The sequence below is a fragment of the Psammomys obesus genome, unplaced genomic scaffold, assembly GCF_907164565.1.
Source record: "Psammomys obesus unplaced genomic scaffold, mPsaObe1.curated_primary_1811, whole genome shotgun sequence".
Classification (NCBI taxonomy): Eukaryota; Metazoa; Chordata; class Mammalia; order Rodentia; family Muridae; genus Psammomys; species Psammomys obesus.
In genome coordinates, this window is record NW_026585504.1 from 18250606 (window position 1) to 18271059 (window position 20454).

A 20454-nucleotide genomic window follows, 5' to 3' on the forward strand; every position below is an offset into this window, starting at 1 on the left:
GAAAATGAAGTGTTAGACCATGATGTAAGATAGCTGGAGCAACATTAAATGCCAGAAAAATTTGCTAGGTAATTAAGTATTGTAGAGAGAGGTAAGCAGGAAGATTTCATTATTTCTTTTTAAGTGAAGGGAACAGAAACCTGCAGCAATCATAAATATTTGCTTTAAAATTGATGTTCAAAGTGTTTTTTAAACCACAGCACTGATATAATCCAAGGGAATATTTTGATGGGAAGACTTGAAAAATCTGTATCCCTGAGGAGGCCCATGGCATATGCTATACAGCAATGTGATTTAGGCACTGTCCCTTCAAGAGCTACATTTATTTTCTTCTTCAACCCAGGCGCTATAACCACTTTAATCAATAGAATACAGTAGATATAATGTTAAACCAATCAGGCATAGTCTTTAAATAGTTGGTCACATATAAATATGTGTATGATTATGCATGAATGTGTATGATTAATCATAGATTCACATATATGTGCAAATATATAAGTGTGTGTGTTTGTGTGTACTTGGAATGGGATGCCTTATCTAGAAACCCAATCACCAGGCTAAGATTTTGCAGCTACGTATAGAGACCAAGTATCAACATAGTATTTGGTGAAGCCAGGTTAAGATCCCAGGACATATGTATCATCTTGGTCATTTCTAGCTGAGCCATCAGGTGATTTACTATAGTCCTAGGGGTGGGGGGAAAGCCAACAATTGTGCAAGGTCTCAAGCAAGAACTATCAGCCCAGCCCAGCCATCTCATAATCAAAGAGATAATAAAACATTGTAAGGAAAGGATTTATTTGGCTTACACGTCCATACTGCTGTTCATCCTTAAAGGAATCCAGGAACCGACACGCAAACAGGACAGGAACCTGGAGGCAGGAGCTGATGCGGAGACCATGGAGGGTGCTGCTTACTGACTTGCTCCTCATGGTTTGCTCAGCCTGCTTTCTTACAGAACCCAGGACCACCAGCCCAGAGATGGAACCAACCACAATAGTGTAGGCCCTCTCTGACCAATCACTAATTAAGACGATGCCCTACAGAGGGCTCTTTCAGAGGCATCATCTCCATTGAGGTTGCCTCCTTTCAGATAACTCTACTTTGTGTGACAAACTGACACAAAACTAGCCAGCCCAGTAGAGAAATTGCCACATGCACTTGTCCTGTATGCTTAGGAAGAACAATAAGTAATTGGAACAACACTGCACTTTTTCTGTCACAATATTCTCTTAAAACCCATCTCTCTAGTGAAACTATATTTATAGTTTGATCATATATCAAATCTAAAGTTAAAATGACCCAGAGACCTAAACATAACCAGAAACCAAAACCTTGTAAGAGAAAATGTAGGAGACTCTTACGGATCTTAAGTTAGTCAGAGATTTCGGTGAGACATCATTACAGGCACAACCCAGGAACACAAACATGGATAAACGGTGCTTTATCAAGATTAAATTTTTTGCTCTTTAAAAAAATTTTAAGAAAATGAAAAGCAAACCACAGACTTGGGGAAACTATTAGCAACCCATACTTGATGAAAAGACCTGTATTCAGAATATATTTTTTTTTAAAAAAAACTATTAAATCACAATTTTTTAAATAAAGAACACTCAGGGCTGGAGAGAGGGCTCAGAAGTTAAGAACACTGGCTGTTCTTCCATAGGTCCCCGAGTTCAATTCCCAGTGACCACATGGTGGCTCACAATCATCTATAATGAGATCTGGTGCCCTCTTCTGGTGTGCAAGCACACATGCAGGCAGAATGTTGTGTAAATAATAAATAAATCTTTAAAAAAAAAAAAACACTCAATCTCCAAAACAGCAAAAGATTTTAATATATACGTCTTCCTGAAGAAGATACACAGACAACAGATCACACAAAACTATGTTCAATAACTTTCTACAAATGCAAATTAAAATTGTGAAAGACCATTATGTCTCTAGAACTGCTAAGATTTTCAAAAAAAAGATTGGCCGCATGAAATCTGAAGCAGAAATGAGCAGCACATCTCCAGGAGCAACGCAAGCCAGTGAATATGAACTGTTTCAGAAACTAACTCATGGCTTCCTGGAATGCTGAAAAATTCATGTGCGTACGGTCCTCCACTCTACAGCTAGACATTCACACCGAAGACAGCCTGTGTCCTAAGATTTGTGTGCGAATGTTCAAAGCATCATTTGTGATAGCTCCAAATGGGACATGACCTCATAACAGTACTGTCTTGAGACGTAAATGGAACGGGCAAACAGACGGGGGTACAATATGACTTACCAATTAAAGAAATCAACTGATACCTGAATTAATATGCATGCATTTCAAACTAACCAAAAGTGAAAGAAGCTGACGTTTAAAGGAGTGAATCATAAATATTCATTTACATCGAATTTGAGGGAATACACAGCAACCCCTAGTGACAGAAAGGGATCAGCAGTTGCCTAGAGACTGCAAGAGTCGGCGCTGTCAGGTGAAATGAGGACAGCAGGGCTGTGGAAGAAGCACTTGAAGATGATTGGTACTTAAAAATTATGTGTAACTAAGTCAAAATGGAGGAAGTTGCGTGTGTGTGTCAGTGTAGTTCAACAAAATAGTTTTAAAAGCAATTTCATTTCTTTTTTGCTGTTTTTTTTTTTCTTTTGGTTTGGTTTGATTTTTTTTAGTTTTTCAAGACAGAGTTTCTCTGTGTAGCCTTGGCTGTCCTGGACTCACCAGGCTGGCCTCAAACTCACACAGATCCACCTGCTTCTGCCTCCCAGTGTGCTGGGATTACAGGCATGCACCACCGCTCCCCGCTACAATTTAGTTTATTTTTTTATTATTATTAAGTTTATTTCTTTATTCACTTTACATCTCAATGGCAACACCCTCCCTCCTCTCCTCCTGGTCCCACCCTCCCACCTTCTTCACCCTTTCTCCCCTCCCCTTCTTCTCAGAAAAGGAGAGCCCCACCCCCATTGCAATTTAGTTTCTTAATGTATAATTTTTAATTGATAATTTGCAGTGTCTGGGGATTGTGAAAGGAACTCTACTGATGGTTACATACAACAAAAGCCTTTAAACTCGTCCTAAAACAGCCACTGGTCCATCTCATTCGATAGAAAGCATCAATATTAAAGAAAAAAATAAAACCAAAAATGCACCCAGTTGCAATTTTTGCGAAGGTCTCTTTAATTATTGGGTAGCATGCCTAACAGTCAATACATTTAAACAATGCATAGTTGACTAGAGCAACAGAAACTGGAAGGCCAGTAACTGTCCAAATAATTATAACACCTCTTCGGTGGAGAGGTAGGTGCTGGTCACATAGAAATATGTTAAAGCTAAGACTTACTCTATTTATTCCCAAAAATCTTTTGGCCAGATTGTACCTCCAAACCCAGGGGAAGCCCAAGCTTGTGACCTCCAGCACTGACACTCTTCCAGTGTAGCAGAGTACTGTTAAGCCTCGCAGGAGGCCTAGCAGTCTGAGTATGGCCTTCTCAATGAGGGTAGCACTGCTGGACTTTTCGGAAATGGGAGTAGTAGGATCCAGGTGGCACTTAGCTGTGATCCCAAAAAGAGTGCAGTTGGCACCTAGTGGACTCCACACAAGGCTTGACGAAGTGCCAAGATCTCCACGTGATTTCTCATCAACAGAGCCTCCAAATAATGCTTCCTTGTGACCTTTGTGTACGGCCGGAAGTGTCCATTCCCGTGGCACGCTACAAAGGTATATTCCTTGTCAGCTTTGAACCGTCACAGGTCGTGTGGTGTCCATCAAGCCGGCCTCCCAAACCAGACCTTTGAGCTACGCATTGTCAGCACAATGGATGTCTATACGTCCTCTCCTCTAACGGGACTTGATTTCTGCACTTTTCATCCCAGTTTGATGTGAACGTAGTGTCGGATAGCATTTTCAAGTCTTAGCAAACCCGGTCGTCGATTTCAATTCTGTTCGCTCCATTCATATTTCAGCTCCAGTGTGCCAGGAACCATCCATAGCATAGCTTTAAATAAACCATAGTTTTAAACAAACCAGATGTGGACTGGTTCATTCCATACCACTGCATGACTTTATACATACAGCTTCCCACACCCAAACCAAAGGCTTTGCTGAAATTACCTTGGGCTGCTATGTCAAGGTTCCCATATGGCGGAGGGGTACATCCTGGTAACACACAGAAGCAGCTACCTCTGTCCATAGGCTGCCACAGAGGAGAGCACAGGAAGAGGCAATGTAGGGGCCTCCTAAAAGGTGCCTCCGTTGTCACTGGTCTCCCAGCTAAGGCTTTGGGCTCTCTCAGGATTGAGCTGCAAGAAATGAATGGAACTGGAAATCACCAGGCTACGTGAAATAAGGCAGATTCAGGAATGCAAACAGTGTGTGTGTGTGTGTGTGTGTGTGTGTGTGTGTGTGTGTGTGTGTGTGATCACGTGTGCACGCCCACACACGAGTGTACATATGGAAGGCTGGTGGGTAGGTGAAGATCTGAGGTTGATGTCATGAATCTTCTTCAGTCACTCTCCAGCTTACTTTTTAATACGTTGTTTCTCATTGGTTGGACTGACTAGCCAGCAGGGACCTGCCTGTCTCTGCCTCCCCAGTACTGGGATTAGAGGAGCCAGGCCCAGGCCATCACTGTGGACAAAACAGATTCTCTCTGAGAAGGTCTCTCCCTGGGAAAGATAGGCTCTCTGTCCTTACTGCTCACTGGAAAGGTTTGGGCTAGAATTATCATGTGAGGCCTACTTCCCTGGGGAGGAAACTAGAGAGGGGCAAATCCTAGCTGGGAACTCTGAAAACCTTCCACCTAGCTCTTTCAGAAAAATGAACTTCAGGTTTCCCCACCACAGAGACTAACGCATTCCTTCTTTTCATCTAAGTGATGTGGTCTAAGCTGCTTCTGACTGGACAAGCCTGTTGGCATTTCCCGGGGTTCTACATACTCTCAGCTGAACCCCAAAAGAAAGCTTGATCTGCCTAGCTCAGGAAGTTCCACCTTGGAGCTTCCTGCCTGTTACTGAACAGCATCTTTTCTCTCCAGGAGAAGTAACTCAACCTGGCTTCCTTTTCATAAAGACATTTGTTTATCTGTGGGGATGTTTTGCTTGTATTTATGTACTTGCATCATGGGTGTGCAGTGTCCACAGAGGCCAGAAGAGGGCATTGGATCCCCCAAACTGGAATTTGATGGTTGTGGCCAATGATGGGAGTGCTAGGAACCAAACCTAGAACCTCTGTAAGAACAAGTGCATGTAACAGCTGAGCCGTCTCTCCAGGCCTAAGCTGGACTCGTGAGAAAGTACACCTCCTGATTGCTGTGGAAGATCTTGAGACTAACCGACTGTGGTGTTCAGGATGAGATGCCCTCCATAATCTTGGACATTTCAACACTTGTTCCCCAAATGATACCACAGCTTGGCAGGTTAAGGAGGTGTGGTCTTGTTGGAGCAAGTATATCACCAGAGACAGACTTTTAGATTGCAAAGTCCCCTGCCATTCCCAGTTGGCTCTCTCTCTCTCTCTCTTTCTCTCTCTCTCTCTCTCTCTCTCTCTCTCTCTCTGCTTCATGCTTGTGGCTCCAGAAATGAATCCTTACCTTTGTCCTCCTGCCACCACACCTTCACCCCACTATCATGGACTCTAGTCCTCTGGAAATGTGAGCCCAAATAAACCCTTTCTTCTATAAGTTGCCTTGGTTGTGGTATTTTATCAACACCACAATAGAAAAGTAACTAATTCAGCAGCCAAGCAAAATGTGAGTGGCACAAGTGAAAACATTTTTTTTTCCCACAAAGATATCGAGATCTGGAAAACCTCTAAGTCCATAATAACCACATCATTTAAACCCACTTCATTATACGTAAATCCAGTATAAGATGGTAGATTTGAAATTAAAGAAGGGTTTGAGTTATGAAGTTTCAAATGCCAATTTAGGAATAGTATGTATTTAATTTAAATCGATTAAGATACATTCAGTTTCAGTAGTTAGTCCTGATATGATTGGGCTTGTAAATTAAAATTCTATAAATGGCTGTTTCGGAGTTTGAAGTACTGCTTTAAGACGTAACAAATAAATGTTGCCACATACTGACTTAAACTCTGCATAGCTAACAGGAATTTCTGAGAGCATCTTTCAGAAAAAGAAATATTTCACTCTTTTAGAGCAAATTGAAATTTGTAGTTGGAAAAGAGTCAATAAAGAGCTCTTTCTGTTCTTGGAAGCCTAACACATCTACAATATATCTCTTTCAGTAACTAGAATGTACGCACATGCTATACTGTCCATAAACCTGGAAGCATTACTCTAAGTGGAAAAAAAAAAAAAACCCAGCAGTAACAACAATCCCATTACCTGGTTTCACTTATGTAAAGTGTCCAAAACAGGTAAATCAATGTGTTAGTGACATTAGTCTTATCAGAACAACAGAAAAGATGCTATTGTAATAAAATAAAATGACCAAGAACTGGCCCTGAATACCCAGCCAGAGGACGTGGCTCAGAGCCCGGGGTCAGGTGAGCCTCGGAGCCTTGTGTTCACAGCCGTACTATGCCACACCCGGTGCGGACCCAGCATGTAGGTGCCTGGTGGCTGCCATGAACCTCGTGCCCATGAGCGAAGCACCTCTCTCAGGTGGCATCCAAGACAAGAATGAAAGAACAGACTGTCTTTAAAAATCCCTGAAAACTGATAATAGACTGGAAAAAATCCAAATATAAGCTGCTTTGGGGCAAAATATTTTACGTTGACTTGCCTTCTATCACCATTTGTGAAAAACTACAAAAAAATATAAAGGACCTTGGAGAGCGAGTTGAAGAATTTCTCAGCAAAGATACCAGTTATCTAGTTTCAAACAAAAAGGAAACAAAGTATGCACAAACGTTGGGTCGAATTTCTCCTGTACCAAGTCTAGAATCTGCATATACTGCAGAAAACACCTCACCTCATCCCAGCCATGATGGAAGCTCCTTTAAGTCTCCAGAGAGAGTGTGTTTGAGTCGGGGAAAGTTATTAGCTGAAAAAGCTGTCAAGGATCATGATTTTATTCCTGCTAATAGTGTATTATCAAATGCTTTATCATTGGGAGAAAGGATTCTTCATTTTGATGACATTGGATAGTACATTGAACAGAAGAAGAAAGAGTTATGTGCACTCAAGAAAGCAAGTACTTCTGTGAGGGATTCAGGGAGGAGTGCAAAAGGCAAGAACAGGGAGACTCAAAAAGCCTTTTTTCAAGGTTGAAGATGTGAACCGGTCTTACAGACCATTTTACCTTCAGCTAACCAATATGCCCTTGATAAACTATTTTACTGAGAAGCCTTGCAGTCCATTTGATGTAGATAAGCCATCCAGCACCCAAAAGCAAGCTCAGCCTAAGCTCAGAACCTTCTGAGAAATTTTGCACAGATCAACCCCTACCAAGTTGTTGATATTATATCTAAGTTAGTTTTTTATTTTGTGGAATATGAAAGAGACACACCTAAGAAGAAAAGAATAAGGTACAGTGTCGGAGCCCTATTCTTCTGTTCCTGCAAATATCCTGAAAAACACTGAAGCAAAGGAGAAGCTACCGTTGCAGCCCAGTTTCCATAAGGATGTGGGAGAAAGCAATGGGTAACAGTTCAAGCAGAGTTTTCTGTATGAAGAATCCCAGAAACCTGAATGAAAGCTTGTGTTTGCTTCAGATCCCATGTCCTACTCTTCAACTGGAGTGAAAGGGCGTGATGAGAAAACAGTGAGCATGTTAACTACAAGTGAACCTGACGTGAAACAGAATTTCACACAGCTACCTCCATGTAAAAATAGACGGGGAGGAATTCTTGATGTTTCTGAACATAAATTGACTATAAATAGAAATGATGCAAAAGAGAGGGTGGGTACCACTCCAGGTGTGCCTCAGTCACGTGCACAAGCTTCTTATCTCAGTCCAGAAGATAGTCCACCCCAGCCAAAGTTAACAGCAGGTGTTACACATTTTCCAACAAAAGATCTACAGGGAAAGGACCTTCATTTTGTGTCTGGTCGTGATCTGACCAGATGACATTCAATACATCAAAAGAGCATCTAACGATGAAGGCTAGAACTCCGTCCAGTAGTTCTCAGGAACCTAAGGACACTGGGAATATAGAGACTCTGCCTTGTGGTAAAATGTAACGGAAAGTGAGAATACTATCGCAAAAAACACTGAGCAACCAAGAGCTGAACTGGACAGAAACAGAACCACGTGTCTTCCTGCACATGAAGACAGAATTTGTGCATCACCAGTACTGTCTCTCCTGGACCTTTTTCAGACAAGCTACAAGCTACACTGAAAACAGTGGAATATGTGATGTTTTAGATACTCGGGAGGAAGAAAATTCCAGTAGTCTCCTATCAACATTTTTCTCTCCCCCTTCAACTTCTACATTTGTCGGATTTTTAGTGTTTAATGTACCTTTTCAGAAATGGCAGTTATATTCCTGAAATTTTATAAAGACATATACAATTCTTAGAAGTTGTAGGATTTTTTTTTTTACTTTGTTGTTGACAACTTTGTTCATTGAGCCATTTGTAAATATTTATTAAGATAGTTTGCATTGGGTTTTTTTTGTTTGTTTGTTTTTACAGAATTGAGTAGCTGTTACAGATTATGCAATAAAATCTTGATTTATTTTTTTTAAAGTACTACGACCAAGGTATTTTATCTAAGAAGGAAGTTTTACTTGGACTTTGGTTCCAGAGGAATAAGAGCCTATCGTGGTGAGGAGGCGTGGCAGTGACAGCCACAGTGGCAGGAGCGGGAAGCTGAGAGCTCATATCCTAACAAAAGCAGGAAGCTAGAGAGTGAACTGAAGTGGAGCAAGGACATATATACCCTTAAAGCCCACCCTCGAGAGTGATCATTTCTCCAGCAAAACTGCACTTCCTAATCGTCTCCTCAACAGTGCCACCAGCTGGGAATCATTTGCTCAAACACCCAAGACGATGGGGGACATTCCTCGTTCAAACCGCTACTCTCGGTAAAGACAGAAAGTGGATCAGCAATTGCTTGAAACTGGGGGTGTGGGATGTTGGGGCGTCATGAGAGAAGCATGTGAGGCTCCTTCGATGAGGAGCTGACCGCAGTGATGATCGCAGGACCTGGTCACCTGATCACACTGCTGAAACTGCAGTGTGGACGGGTGCACTGTGGGAAGGTGCGGGACAGGCACGCGTTAGCTGCCCCTCCCCAGAAACGATAAGGCTCGGTAAGGTTGAGCCATTCAAAGAAAGCCAGAGCCAGTGACCGTGTTTTCTACGCCATGGGTGCTCCTTCTGATCTTTACATGAAAGAGACCACAATTAATCCAGTACCCAGTGCTAAAAATCCTCTCCCATCCCCCGAGTGCATGCCCAGCCACTCCAGTACAGTGCAAATCCTGGTGTCTCAGAGCTAAACAAAATCACCCCAGGGTTCGGAACCCGATCTCAAGGCAACAGAAATTATTGTCTGACATTCAAAAGCATGCGTGGCGGTAACACGCTTGACCCTTCTCTCCCTCTCCTGATTGTTCCGTTCACGCCTCTCAGGTTCTCCAGCATCCGCTGTCCCCACACTCCTACAAAGCATCTCTTCATGCTCTCGGCTTTGTGCCACCGTGTGCCCTCTTTGCTCCTAAGCCCGCACTTTAAGAACACAGGAGAAAGATGTACGACCATTGACTCTACTTAAGATTTCAGCCTGCATCACCACACGACGTAGTACCGTCAGATACAAGCTGTCCCTCTAAAACCAAATAAGTGGGAATCCATCTCAGGAGACAAGAATATGTGTTCAAGACATGGGCTGGGAGGGAAACGAGTATTCAAAGCAAATATCCTCTTGAGAAGGTGGAGGTTAATAAAGGCTCTTCGGGCCATAGATACTATGTTAACTCGGATTAGTGAAATCCCATCTTACAGCTGCCTAGACCATTCACTGCACAAACCATACCACGCGGTACAGCAGGCTGTGCTGTGAGTCTCTGGCCCCTGGAGGGCTTCTCTTTGTTTCTAAGCTGTTTCTATGCTCATCTCTTCTATTGTTACGTATCAAGAATCCTATACAAGGAGCCTGGCGTGCTCCGGGCAATGACTTTGGTTTCTTTCCAGATATTCTTGCCTGCAGTTGGGAATGGGTTACACTGTTTGTTCTTTGCCAGCGTGTAGGGAGCCTGCCTCTATAACAGGCGCATGGACCTGACCGGCTGGGACTGTGTCTGCATTGTAAGTTTAGCTCATAGGTGGTGTACACTTGGCCACAGGGCCAAGGCTGTGCCCTCCAACCAGCTTCATGGGGAACAAAAGTGAGTTTTTAGTCTGCACTTTCATTAAAAACCTATTAATACCTCTCATCTATGCCCAAGTTCTGAAGGAAAAGAAAAAGATGCTACAGACCAGCCCTTCAAACAGCTAAGTAACATGTAGGTTTTCACACTTTCTCTCTGGGTCATGAGCAACTACATCTTGGTTTTACAACAATTTGTTTTTAAGTCGAGTTATTTCTGTTGCTTATAACCACCCAAACAAAGAGAGGGCTCAAGAAATATGAAGATAAACCAAGCTTGCACTACATTCAGTTTAGGATCATGGTTGCCAGTAAAAAACAGGTGGTTCTCAACCTGTGGGTCCTGAGCCCTTTGGGGTCACAGATCAGTTATTTTGCTTATTAGATATTTACATTATGAAATACATCACCGAAGCAAGATTACAGTTGTGAAGTACCAACAGAACAATTTTCTGGTTGGGGGTCACCACGACATGAGGAACTGTATTAGGAAGCTTGAGAAGCACAAGCTTAGATATTTTTAAAGGAAGGAACATGTGCAGGAGTTATTAGGCTACACCCTGTAACTGTATCACACCCCAAATCCCAGTCCTACGAGACCAGGGACCCTGAGACTCATTTTCCATTCCAGCTCACAAACCCCATTGTTATTAACCTGGCATGGCAAGGTGGTCCACTTCTCAGCATTTTTATTCTATAGTTTATTTTAAATCTGTTTCAAGATGAAGCTAATGATTACCAGTTACCAAGAAGGGGCCAAAAATAAGGTTCCAGAAGTAATCTGATTCTACTTAGAGTCTGGTATCTTTAAAATAGACTTCTTTCTTCCGTAAAGGAAATAGTAGCAAATTATTCCTCATCCAAAAAAATATTATTACTTAAAGCCACTTGTTTTTAAAAATTTATGTTCCATTCTAAAGTAACAGTTAAGAAAATGTAGGACTTGGAATTGATTTCACACTGTCAGAAAGAGAGCAATCTCTCCAAAGAGAGAATATTTATAACTGAAGCCAGCTAAAGCAAGCGCATGCTGCAGTTCTTTGGGTTATTTCTTTGTTTGCTTGTTTGTCTGTTTTTTGTTGAGATTGGGGTCTTGCTATGTAGTCCTAATTGTCCTGACACCCACTCTGTAGATCAGACTATCGTTGACTCCACAGCCACCATCCTTTCTGCCTCTGCCTCTGCCTCTGCCTCTTAAGTGATGAGATTATAGGCATGCTCCACCATGCTCAGCTAATTGTGATGCTTCTATGAAAACCTTCTTGCTCTACAGTTTGTGATGAATGTCTGGTGATTCTATCTTCTTGAGATGCTGAGGTAGAGGCTGGCACCAATGCTTAGAGCTTTTGGGTTACTTGATGTCATTTGCGGCAAGCCTGACTTTGAACATAGCACAGAAGCACCAAAAGGAAACTGTGGGTCCCAGTAGAGTTTCTAAGTCTTAAGTGTGCTTGTTCAAGCTTGATTTTTGTTGTTGTTGTTGTTGTTTGGAGGTTTGTGAGACAAAGTCTCACTAAGTAGTCTAGGCAGGCTGTGAACTTGCAGTGATCTCTCTTCTTCAGTCTTCCAAGAGATGGGCTCATAAGCAAGCACCACCCCTTGTGTGTATAAAGCTTGTAGAGTCCAGAGGTCAACCTCAAGTATTATTTCCTCAGGTGCAATCTATCCTTTTTTCCCCCCAGACAGCATCTATAACTGTCTTGGAACTTGTCAATAAGGCTAGGCTGCTTGCCAAAGCCGCCTTCCCAGTGCTGGCATCACTATCGTGTGTCACTGTCCTCAGCTTTTGTATGTGGATATTTGGGTTTAAACTCAGTCCCCCTTGCTTGCTCTTTCCTATCCCCCAAGCCTCTGACCTCAAGTTTTCAAAGGTAAAAACTACTGCTATTGACTGTCTGTGCAGGGAGACCCCATTCCTCTAGCCCCCCCCCCCCAGGTTCTCTCTTTACACCACGTTTCTCCCAGCAGATGTCATCTGTAGTTGCCTCAGTTAGTAAAACACAAACACTGTTCAGATCTGAAATTCACAATGGTCTAGGAAGCTGGCATATAGTGGGCTGAGAGTCCGATGTCAGTGGCACACCCCACCATCCTCATCACTGCAGACCAGCTGCTTGAAGAAGAGCAGTTCCCCAAGCAGAGCTTTGGACCTCACAGGTCAGTCCTTCCAGACCATAGCATGACCATATCAGGCATACCAGGGCCATCCTGAAGCCCAGCTGGCCTCACCCTGAGCCAGCCTCATCTACTAAACCCATCCCCCTGTAGCCTTGAGGAAATTTTATTTCAAAGGACCCTCAGCCAGGACTTCCTGCTTTGGGTATTGGTTCTGGCTACGCTCAAAGACCCTGGTCTTCTTGTCAAGCAGTCTACCTGCTACCTGGGGCCTTGCTCTGTTTATCTAGGCAATAACATGGCTTTAGGTAATCCTCACAAAAGGACAAGGATCCTCCCTGACACCCTCAAAGGGTCTTTTTGACCTCAGGTTTTCATAACAAGTCAAGTCCACTCAAATAACAAGAAAGTCTACTTTGAAAGTGATTGCTTTTTAATGCTTTTTAAATTCTGATAAAGGAAACCACTGCTTGAATGTTACTCTCCCCTTGACCTCCCAAGGTTTAAACCACGTCAACCGAATGCACTTCAAGCGGTTCCACAGTTTGCACTTAGTTACTGTGACCATGCACATGTCTGTCAGTTTACTATGGCTTCACACTGGACCGTGCCGTGCATTATACATTCGATTCTCCTAATGACCTGTGAGCATGAAGTAAGTAGCTGAATGCATTCCAAGGCTCACCCTGCTTCACATTTGAAGCAACACTTCTGCAGTTCCCCCCTCAAAACTGACTTTCCACAGGCATGAATAAAGACAGAGATATATGCGCACACAGACATTCATACACAAACACATGGACATGGACACAGACATACATGCACCTGAAAATAAAAGAAGTAACTTCTACAGCCTCTTTACTTTAGACATGTCTCTCCGTTCAGCTACATACACACACATCATCGACATCAGCTAAATCTACCATGCATATACCTGTATATAGACATATGCATATCACTGCAGGCCCTAAACACCAATCTATTCTGGCTTTTGAGCCTGTCCCACAGGGTTTTGTTTGGGTGGAGGGTTTGATGAACATTACAGAAACAGGAAGGTAGTGATCAGCTTTGTTCGGACCGATGTCCAACCCTTATCATCATTCCTTTGGCTTAGATCGCAGGAAACCAAGAAACAATGGCCATTCATCAAGCATCTTTCTGGGAAGATGGTGAAAAAACTCACCCTCTGGCGGGGGGGGGGGCAGGTAAGGACACCCAGAAGCTTTCATGGCCTTTAGGGAATTCAGGACACACCCACTCTTATTCTCTTTGCTAGCTAGTTCAGGTGGCTTCCCAACATTCCAAGACAGCAGCAAACCAAGATGTCCAGAAGCAGAAAAGAACTACATCAGAAGGTGTAGGGAGCTCTTGAGGCCTGGTGCTAGGGCTTACTAGAGAGAATGGCCTCTTCATTCATTCATTCATTCATTCATTCATTCATTCATTTACTCACTCACTCATCCATCCATTCATTCATTTGTAAAAGGTAGTTCCACAGTGACACAGGATCACAACACACAGGTTAGCATGAAATCCATTAGGCGAGCCTCAGACTTACAGGTACCATCTTGCCTGAGCCTTCCAAGTTGCTAGGATTATAGGCATGCACCATCCGACATAGCCAGAGAAGAACATTGTTTCTTTCCTCACTCATCTCTGTCCCACATAATTAGGGTGGAGAGCAAAAACTGTTTGTAATTCCAATCCTCAGGATCTACCATGGCTCTTCTGGCTTCCCTGGATTCCAGGCACACACATGATGTACATATATGTATACATACATGCAGGCAAAAGACCCACATGGATAAAACAAAAATAACTAAATCGTTTTTTAAAAGGAATTAAAACAGTGTTGCCCTCGAAGCAGGTACAATCTACCTGAAGGTACGATCAGTTTGCCTCTCCCCCAAGAAAGGGTGAAAACCAGTAAAACCTTGCTATTTGACGTAGTTTTTATCTGTAAGGACTCTTGCTGAGTATGCAGCGATGCTAGGAGAAGGGTAAGCCAAGGGAAACAAGTTTTCCATATTAAACTGGAGCCGAGTGGGGTGTCACCTATTCACAAGGACATATTTATTAATCTGTCAATTAGTGTTTGTTAAGCACGTACTGTGTGTAAGACTAGGTTTATGCCGAGACCTAAGTTATAAAGACAAAAGAGTCTATCCCCCCACAGGCTTGTGCATAGTTCAGTGGTGTGCATTTCCCACTTAAGACATGCGCGAGTTGTTTCAAGCTGTGTAGATCTCGTGCTGCTCGTGTTCTGTGGAGCATCATCAGCCCAGAGGCACGCTCACAACAACCCCTGGACACCTATGCCCTGAACAAGTCCTCTTCCACGCCGCCGTGCCCCTCACCTCGCTGTGGGCGCTCCCCCTAAACACGGGAAGGATCTGTCTTTGGACAGCAGATGTCCAGCATGGGAAATGAAGGGTGTGAGCGTTGGTTTCCATTTAAAGCCATGGGAGAGGGAATGAGAACCCCGAATCCCCCATCGATTTCAAAGACACGCTGAGCTTGCGGTGACAAATAGAAGCCGGCAGCCGGCAGGAGGAGGAGCCCACCCGCCAGAATTCTTCTAGGAGCAGAATCTCCGTGGAGCCGCTAGGGGCCGACACAGCTCTGATGCGCAGAGGGGCCTGTCCTGGACCATTCAAGGAAGCGCCAGAAAGGCTCCCTGTTCCGCTTTTAAGTTTGGTCCTCACAACTCTTTCGTCTGCCCCTCCGTCTGACCGTCAGTCCGTCCATCCATCTTCTGTTTGGGACAGGGTCTTGCTATGTAGCCCTGGCTGTCTTGGCACTCACTGTATAGCTTTCAAGATTACAGCTATCTTCCTCCGGTCTCAGCACCCCAAGTACTGGGCTTGTGTAGGTGCACCACGACTTAACTGTGGGATTTTGCTTCTTCTCAGAAATACCTGTTTGTGGGAAAGTACACACTGCTGCATTCACGCATTAAGAAAACAAATAACTGAAACACTAACTGAAAGGAGTTCCATGACTGGAAAGGGTGTAGGTCCTGCCTTAGTCATTCAAGTCATGAATTCTATCCCAGTCACAAAAGAGATACATGAAGCAGGCGCTGCATTCACTGGGGTACAAAAATGCCCAGGCAGGGTAACGAACCTGGTGATAGACGGCAGAATCACAGGGCTGAGATAAGAGGGATAAGGACCAGCTCCCTGTCTATCCCAAAACCAAGACTGGACTTTCTCTGCACAGAACAGGTGCACAGCTTAGAACCCCGACAGGGAATAGGCCCAAAGTGCAGAAGACTCAACACAGGATGGGAACTTGTAAACAGTAAGCTATCCAGCTCTGTTCACATTAGCAAAATACGTGCACACTGTTGTTATGTGCTCATGTGCAGGTGGGGTTATAGGTCAGTGTTAAGCGTCTCTCTCTATCCTTTTCAACCGTATTTTATGTCACCCTGTCATCCACTGAACTAGGAACTCACTAGGTTAGACTGGCTGGCCAGGAAGCGCCAGGCACCTGCCTGTCTCTGCCGCACAGTCCTGAGACGACAGGCGTGTGCCGCTGTGCCTGGCTTCTTATGTGGGCGCTGGGTGTTCAAACTCAGGTCCTCACTCTTGTGCAGCCATCACTTTACCCATCTCTGCAAGCAGTGAGCACCTGTTTAAAGGACCAGCCTAGTGAGGATAATTTGAGAGAGAGAAAAAAAAAATCCTGCTAATGTTCTTAAAATAGGGAAAACCATTAAAAAAAAAAGTAGAAATATAACACTCCAGAGATGTCTATGGCCTACTGAGATAAGCAAAGCATACTCATTTGAAGAATTCAGCTCCATCGCCATCCACGCTGATTCTAAGTTTAGTGTTGTGGGTTATTTGACTCCCTCATGATGGTAATGTTGAGATGTCAAATGTAAGACGACATTTCGATTTCAAGTTGGATGTGTGAGGGACCAAAGTGCCAGTCAGCATTCTGTGTGTGTGTGAGAGAGAGAAGACACCAAGGTCAAACATCAAACTTCGAAGTAGTGGGAGATCTGCTTGAAGAGTTTTCGCCTGTGTTTTTGTTCTTAACTATTTAACATTTCATCTGTTTCACTACTAAATTTTAGTTTTCAGCTACCGTACTAAATGGGAAACTGCTGAAGTTTCAACTATCAAGAAACTATAATTTGCATGAGCCCTACATTGATGTTTATGCGAATGTATATTCTCAGAAATTTTGAGTCTTAGGTTAGTCAACTTGTTTTGGATTAGGGACAATGGTGCCCTTTTAAAGTAAATAATTAGATAAAATTAAATAAATAAATACAAGCAGACAGATGGCAAAATGGAGTTTCCTACCAACCCCAAACACCTGACTTTGATCCCAGGGCCCCACATGGTAGGAGAGAATGAGCTCCTGAAAGCTGTCCTATGACCTCCACAAATGCCCTGGCATGTTTGTGCAACACATACACACAAACACACACATCACACACACACACACACACACACACACACGTACATACATACAACACACACATACACACACACACACACAAGATTTTTAAAAATAGAAAAAAAGGTAGAATATGGAGAAACAAAAGGCCCATCAATCCCAAAATAATATGTGTTCTATTTTCCAGGCAACTGATGTCTCAAAGCTAGTAAGCTTTTGGTGGTGTATCTGCAAGCTGCTACCTTGCAGGTTCACCATGGAGAACACTAAGAGGCCCACAGAGAGACCTGAGAGTCTGCTGTGAGCAGATGACAGTCAAGGCAAGCAGCGGGCACCTATCCCCACCTCTAACCCAACTCAGGCACATTACAGTTCTGAGTGTAAATGTACTCGAAGGCAAAATGTTGCTGCTAAAATACATGATTTAGAAGTGATGGAAATATTATCCCTTGGAAATGCCCATTTTGGAGGCTATCAACAATTATTTTGCTATTTTATCTGTATTTTCCAAACGTCTAACAACGAGAAAGCATCGTTTGTGTAATTAAAGCACTTCCACAGTTACATCTGAATAAAAAGAGTGGCTTTGCTTACTTCTCTAAAAACACAAAGTGCTGAGAAGGCATTCTGCTGGGATCTGGGCATTTTACATGCGAGCTGCAGTTTTCAAACAGTCGCACAGCTGTTTTGTGTCTTAGCCTGAAGCTGTGAAAATGGGGGAAAGATTTCAAAAGTGGGAACTGGAAAAAGAAACCAAGAAAAGTAGCTGCTATTTCCAGGCTGCAGTCTCCCTGGCAACGGTGTTCTCAGAAGCTAAGCCTTCCTCCCAGGACTTAATAGGATGGATGAGTGGAGAAGCCTCAAGAGCAGTGGAGAGCAGGGGATCTCTGAGACAAACAGAGAACTGGGCCAGTCGGAGAACCTCAGACAGATGGTCTGCTGCACACTGGGCTGTCTCGTGGCCAGCATCACAGAGTGGTCCATACAGACCTGCAGGAAAACAGAACCAGTGGGTGTCTGTGCATAGATGTCAGGAGGAGACCTCTGTAATCTGAGCAGGCCCAAGATCTCAGGTACTAGACCATGAAGTGCATTTCCAAGGACCAGCTACTAAACCAGGCGAAATTAACAGCAACCAATTGACACACACAAAAATAACCTTACAAAACTGTTAAATGTGGGTACAGAATCAAAATCAATCCTTAAAGCAATATAGTAATGATACTAAGAGAATAGAAACTTGGTCTGTGATGCTTAGAGATGAGAGCTTTGGGGGGAATGATCAGGTTTATATGTGATCATAAGGGTGGCATTTCCAGCCTGACTCTTCATGGCTTTTGTAAGGGGTCCCGGCTAACTTTATTATCAACTTGACACAAGCTACAGTCATTTGGGAAGAGGGACTCTCAGTTTAGGAAATGCCTCCATAGGAGTTACCTGTGGGCTAATCTGTGGTGCGTTATCTTACCTAGTGATCAACATAGGAGAACCCAGCCCACGGTGGATGGCCTGCTGGTTCTGCATGGTACAAGAAAGTAGGTTGAGCAAGCTACAGAGATCAAAGCAGTGAAAAGCGCTCCTACATGACCTCTGCCTCAGCTCCCACCTCTAGGTTCCTGCCCTGAGTCCCTGCCCTGACTGACTCCAATGATGGACTGTAATATAGAAGTGAAAGTGAAATGAACTCTTTGTGCTCCATGATGCTTTTTTGTCATGGTATTTTATCAGAGCCATAAAAGACCCTAACTAGGAAAGGACAGAGACCAAACAAAGACAGAGATACACACACCTTTTTACAATGATGTGGCACAGTCAACAGGACCTTCAACTGAGTCTGAACCATGGGGTTTGGACTTCCATCTTTCACAACTGTAAACTAAATGAACATCTTTATAAGGCATCCTCCTTCCTCAGCTGATTCATTATAGTAAGGGATAGCTAACTAATAATGAGGGTTTGGAAATATTTCTAAATAAAATGTTCTCCAGAACCACCACAAAAAAAAAAATTAGAAAACTAATACCTGTTATGATATGTTATAATTTGGGGACCTTTTCTATTTTCCCACTTTAACTCCCAAATAAATGACACAAAGACCTATAGATTTATTCAACAAGCTTTAAAGCACTAGAGCCAGGCAGATATGATCTATTCTAATCCTCTAAACCAGGTCTGCCCCGAATTACTAGCCATGTTGGACTTGCCTGGGCTGTTTCTGCTCCATCATGTCAGTCTTCCTCATCATGTGCTTCTCTGCCTCTTTTTCTTGTCTTCTCGCAATCCCTTGATTCCCTGAGGCCTGGGAACCGAAGTCCTGCCTGTTCTTTCTCAATCACTTACAGGCTCTCAGCAACTGTTAACCAATCAGAGATAACTGGGAGAAAAGTTTACACAACACTGACCAATGAACATGGCAATGCCCACATCTGGACTGCAACCAGATTTCAGGGCACAGAACTTGGTGCCAGATTAACCCCAACAAATATCAGCATAATTTAAGAACAGTTTCACCAAATAAAGGAAATTATCATACACTTTCCTACATAGATCACTAAGAAGTGTCCTCTAGCAACCTCTTTGCCCACCCATTTCTTGCACACCTTTTGCCAGGGTCTGGCTGGGCAAATGGATGGAACTAGAAAAGATAATACTGAGTAAGGTAAGCCAGACCCAAAAAGACAAACACCACATTCTCTCTCATCTGTAGTTCCTAACTCCAAATCTGTAGGTGTGGGTTCATAATCTGGAGTAACCACAGAAACCAGGAAAGTAAAAGGGGGCCAGGGAAGGAGAGCAATAATGAGGAGAATAGCAGGGTACAAGGGATTTGAAGGGGAATTGTATGAGGGCCTTGAACTGAGGAGGAGGAGGAGGAAGATAAATACAGATGTAAGGACGATGATAAAATAACAGTAAGGATGCTCGAAAAAAAAATCACAAAAATCATATTATTATCTATCTACCCAAAATCGCAGTGAATGCATATAAGTCTCTGTATGCAAACACAGATACAGTTTAAATGAAACTTTCCCCACTGGGCTGACAATACTCCCTGTAAGAGCCATAGACTATCTAACAATGTCCTAGCACCTGGCTCTGAAATGACACCTTTAGATTTTGCGTGTCAGAGCTGTCCGAGAGACTGCTACAACAGAGCCAGTAGGCCGTTGCTGTTGCCCTTGGTTGCTTTCCAGAGGCTGGAGGTAAATCCCTGTGGATGGAGACACCATGCACTTTGCACACAGGACCTAGAGGACCTGAGCTAGCTATGACCTGAAAACCTCCTGCCTGAGGACTAGATTCCTAGCATCAGAAGGTGCCATGCAAGCTTCAAAGGGAGGAAGCAACTAACAATCCTACCCAGCTGTGACACCTACTGTGACCACCATGGCATGAAAACACTAAGGATACAATAAAGCACACACGCCTTGGCAGTAACCAATAACTCTCTAATGGACTTAAGGCCCACTCAACAAGAGGGGAGCCATGCCTTGTACTGGAAATTGTCAACTACCCAAGGCTAGTGAGTCATACACAGATCTTGGAGGAGAATCTACAGCTGTCACTTTACCATACCAGGATAATTTTTAACTGCATTCTAAATATTTGTCCTTATACAGACAGATAAGTATAGGTCTTACTCCACATCAAAGAAA

At 43.4% G+C, this 20454-nt stretch overlaps 1 pseudogene; it reads left to right on the forward strand.

Annotated features, from left to right (window-relative positions):
* Positions 1-6531: 6531 nt before the first annotated feature.
* On the forward strand, positions 6532-7375 carry LOC129685395 (protein DBF4 homolog A-like; annotated as a pseudogene).
* The last annotated feature ends 13079 nt before the right edge of the window (positions 7376-20454 follow it).